Source organism: Etheostoma cragini, chromosome 10 (assembly GCF_013103735.1).
Source record: "Etheostoma cragini isolate CJK2018 chromosome 10, CSU_Ecrag_1.0, whole genome shotgun sequence".
NCBI lineage: Eukaryota > Metazoa > Chordata > Actinopteri > Perciformes > Percidae > Etheostoma > Etheostoma cragini.
In genome coordinates this window covers 6,098,030-6,103,325 of record NC_048416.1, presented here as the reverse complement: position 1 = coordinate 6,103,325, position 5,296 = coordinate 6,098,030, and positions in this window count along the sequence as shown.

Below are 5,296 nucleotides of genomic sequence, written 5' to 3'. Positions count from 1 at the left end.
ATCTGCAAGTTTGTTTTACTGCTTGATTGTCCGTTAAAAACAAGAAAGTAGATATAAGAGATCAGTGGCCAACTAGTATAAAAAACACAATACCGTAGGTTGTCAGCCCCCCCCCCCCCCCCATTTTTGGAGTCACCAGCTGCCGCTGTAAATGCTATTTCCATTTTAAAAGTAAAGAGAAAGGGCTATTACAGAAGGTTGTTATAGAGGAGTAAAGGGTGACAGAAAAGGGTAATGGGGCAGAGAGGAAAGGAAACAGATGTGTATGTCCTAAGCAAACAAACTCTCAGTCATTTGCCACATGAAACTGTACATTTCTGTGTGTATGGTACGTATGTGAACACATGGTCATATGTGTTAGTGTGCATGTGTCTCTATTGCTGTTGTGTTTGTTTATGTATGTGTATGTGTGTGTGTGTGTGTGTGTTTGTGTGTGTGTGTGTGTGACTGTGCATGATCCATGTTAGCTGTCTTCCCTGGCTATAATGGGCCAAGCTGGCAACCTGCTGGTAGCTTGACGTTTGACAGAAGACAATGCATATTCATTTAGCACACAAACACACACACACACACACACACACACACACACACACACAAGCTGAGCGGCTCCCTGTGGTTCAGCTGCCACCGAGCCGTATGGACGATTAGTCAAGGCCACAGCCTTCACCTTTAAAGTGTTCTTTTCTTTCCTCTACCCTCCTTACAAAGTTTTCTTCTTTTCATCCTCTATTTTTTTCTTCCACCCGTGACTTTGTTTTCTGCGTTTATCTGATTTTCTGTTCAGTTTCCAAAGGTGGGAAGTAAGAAAATACATTTACTCACGTTACCATATTGGGTAGTTTTGTGGTGTATTTTGTATTTTTGAAGTATCTTTTAAAATCTGTATTTTAAAATGTACCTGAATACGTTTTGAGTGAAGTATTGTATTTCGCTTTACATATCCCACCCGTTAATGAGTAAAAAAAACAAAAGCCTGCACCTGTTGTTGTTAAAAATGTAGTTGGTGACCCCTGCACTACAGTGACGAAGGATCAGCATCTAGGCTGCCTACCACACATTGCTAGTTTTTTCTAGAAGTTCTCTGAACTGTTTTTTCTTGTCACCACTTCTCAACTGTCCCAATGTCCAAATGTAATGTTATTATTCACTCAGTCCTCACTTTTGCTGTTTTTTTGTTTGTTAAACTCTATTAGCCTGTTAAGCAGCTGAAATTCCATGTTTTTTTGTCTAATTGGCATACCAAAATTAAATGTGGTACAGCTCCCATAGACTTTGACACTTTGAGGTGTGCTTGATATCATTGGAAGTCATGGAACTCTCATGTGTCAGGATGAATTACAGAGGCTTGAATGGAAGTTTTTTTTCTGTCCAAGTCATACATCTGTAAAATAACTAAAATACACTGCTGTAAACACATGTAGGTGAGATACAACACAAGGCCAGGGACCACATGTCTCAGCTCACTACAGAACACAATCAAAGTCAAAGGAGTCAAAAATGGATTTAATATTATTTTCTACAGGTGCAGGCACTCAGCAAGGTTTTTAAACGTAGCAAATATAAAAAAAAAACATGTTAAATGGCTTAACTGGTCTGTTATAAAGTATTAGTACACTGTGTATTAACATTGATTAAATCACACTAAGGGGACCTTATTTGAATGTGGAACCCAATAGGTTTTATTAGTTTTTAACACAAATATCATCAGTCACATAATAGAACACAAAACTGCAGTTACTACGTTGCTTATGATGACTTAATAGATTTAACATATTATTTAATCGTTATTATTGCTGTGGAGTGTGGACCATACACTAATAAAAAAGATTAAAAACAGCCACATATACAGCACTCACAGTCACATTGAGTTCACATGATTTTCCCCACTCTGGAAAAGAAGCAGTAAAGGAACTAGGGATGAGCGAGTACAGCATTATCTGTATCTATATCTGTATCTGTTTACCACATGAATGATCTGTATCCGGATCCGTACTCGGACTGGGCGGGGCCTAACCCGGAAGTGGTCAGATTTAAACGGAAGTGGGTCGGGTCTCTTGAAATGTGCGGGGCTTTAACCGGTATGTTATTTAAGCATGCAATTGATATGAGTTGATCAATAATTTTTATACTTATTGCTGATTTGAAAACTATTTACATGACAGCATCAAGCTTCAGATCAATGGTGTTGTCATGGTAACAAACATACAAACATACAGTAAAAAAATAGTAATCTCCGATGGCAGAGACGCGACGGGAGTTGCATTTAAACCGAGCAGCATGTCTTAAACCAGCGTTCACCAGAAATCTACTGGTTACTATGTAAGTACTATAAATCGAAGTTAAAAACAAACCTGAAGCTGAAGAAACCCTCAACGTTAAGAACAGATCCGCAGACCCGATTGACTGCCTGCCTGCGGGAGCGGGAGCGAGAGAGAGACAGAGAGGCCGAGGGAGCGCATTTCTCCATGTTGTGTGTGTGTTTGTGAGATTGATCCGAGCGTGTTTGTAGGCGGGGGGCGCTGTGATTATCACAGAACGCTGCGCGGCCAGTTGAGGAGTTGTATTCAATCCGTGCACGGATATTGACTCATATTACTCGTAAAATACTTGTACTCGGCAAAAGTGCTTTATCCGTAGCGGATACTCGTTTCAGCCGGATACTCGGATCACCCCTAAAAGGAACCCAACCAGATGGTGATCAGTTGACAGCTCTGCCCCTCTCTTCACCTGAGTGTCTAAAACATACGGCCTCAGATCAGATGAAACGATTATAAAATCGTTCATTGACCTTTGGCCTAGGGTGCTCTGGTACAACGTACACTTATGAGCATCCCTATGTTTGAACATGGTGTTTGTGATAGACAGTCCATGACTAGCACAGAAGTCCAAAAACAGACAACCACTCTGGTTTAGATCAGCGAGGCCGTTCCTCCCAATCACGCCTCTCCAAGTATCTCCATCATCACCCACGTGTGCGTTGAAGTCCCCTAGCAGAACTATGGAGTCCCCTACTGGAGCCCCATACAGGACTCCATTCAAGGTCTCCAAGAAGGCAGAATACTCTGAACTCCTGTTTGGTGCATATGCACAAACAACAGTCAGAGTTTCCCCCCCCATCACCCGCAGGCGTAGGGAGGCGACCCTCTCATCATTCGGGGTAAACTCCAACGTAGCAGCGCTCAGCCGGGGGCTTGTGAGTATCCCCACACCCGCCCGGCGTCTCACACCCATGGCAACTCCATAGTAAACCCGGCCACCAGGCGCTCGCTTACGAGCCCGTCGTCTGGGCCTGGCTCCAGACGGGGGCCCCGGGCTTCCACCAGGCAGGGTCCCTAGATCCATTCCCTGATTTTCCATGAAGTTTTTGCTATTGACAGTAGCAGACTCAAAAAAACATGTTCTGAAATAATGCTCACTAAGTTGCTGAACATACTTACATAAGAGTCACGTGATCGGCTGGACAGAGATGTCAGTTTGAGGCGTTGCTCCTAGCCCAATTTTGCCAAATAGTTGTTTTATATGGTTCCAACGCAGGTATTCTACCACTGTATGCTCGATATAGTTACTTAAGGCAGAATGGCAAACACAGGCAGAACTCAACACAGCGATATTGATGCTATTGCAGAGGCAGTACTGGAGAAACAGAAAAACTACCTTGAGCAACTCTTTTCTCATTTTCAGTCTCAGATTAAACAAGTGGGTGTCGAAAATAATAAGAAGCTAACTGCTATCCATGCTCAACTGGCATCTCTGAATACAAGCCTTGGCTTGCTCAGATTGGACATTAACAACCTAAAAACTGGAGGATAGAAACCAAAGATGCAACAGCCGGGCTGAAAGAGGGGCTAAAACGCTATCCAGTATCTCTCACGTTTGCTGCCTAAGTGGCTCCCGGATCTAGCAGATGTTCAGATAGAGATTATGAGAGCCCAACTAAGACCACAAGAAGTGACAGCCCAAAGAAGACCACCAATACTCGCTACACTCTGTTTTTTAACGTGCTTTGTTACACAACCAGGCAGACAATTCTATAAACTGCAACTACACGGTAAAAATGCTCCAGACGTTTTTTCGAGCCGAACGCATTTACTTTGAGTTTTTTTTCATGAAATCACATAATTCGGATAAAAACGCGTGGATGGAAACATAGCTTGTGTTCTCTTTGTTGGGGCCTTCACAAAAAAATCCTCCAGTTGTCGAGTATTCTGGGTCTGCCTTTTCCCCCTTGAAGTATGTGTTGTGCCTGTGTTTGCGCATAGAGTCTCTGCTTGATGTTGGATTTCTTTCCACTTAGTGTCTTTGCGCTTTTCTGATCATTCAGATGATGTGGCTCTGGAAAGTAAAGTTTGGGGTCCCCTGCTGGAGCTGCTGCCCCCGCGACCCAATACCGGATAAGCGGTCGAAGATGGATGGATGGATGGATGATCATTCAGAGCCTTAAATACAGACTGGGCCAAATCCTCTGTTGCCACCAGGTCAAAAATAAATCCTCAAACATGATGAGATGCTAAACAAACTTCACATCGATGATGTCACTTATGGCTCTTGTCTCTGCCCTCTGAAGTGTTTTTGACTGAATGATAACATCACGCAGGGTGTATGTGGATAGCAAGTAGAGTTTTCTTGACCGTCCATCCATCCATCTTTGACCACTTATCCGGTATCGGGTCGCGGGGGCAGCAGCTCCAGTAGGGGACCCAAAACTTCCCTTTCCCGAGCCACATCAACCAGCTCCTACTGTGGGTTCCCGAGGCGCTCCCAGGCCAGGTTGGAGATATAATCTCTCCACCTTGTCTTGGGTTTTCCCCGAGTCCTCCTCCCAGCTGGACATGCCTGGAACACCTCCTTAGGGAAGCGCCCAGGAGGCATCCTTACCAGATGCCCGAACCACCTCAACTGACTCCTTTCGACGCGAAGGAGCGGCTCTACTCCGAGTTCCTCTCGGATGACTGAGCTTCTCACCCTATCTCTAAGGGAGACGCCAGCCACCCTCTTGAGGAAAGATTCTGGCCGCTTGTACCCTGGATCTCGTTCTTTCGGGTCATGACCCAGCCTTCATGATCATAGGTGAGGGTAGGAACAAAAATTGCTCAAGATCGAGAGCTTTGTCTTCTGGCTCACCTCCCTTTTCGTCACAACGGTGCGATAAACAGAATGTAATACCGCACCGGCTGCTCCGATTCTCCAACCAATCTCAGGCTCCATGGTCCCCTCACTAGCAAACAAGACCCCAAGGTACTTAAACTCCTTCACTTGGGGTAAGGACTCACTCCCTACCTGAAGAAAGCACTCCATC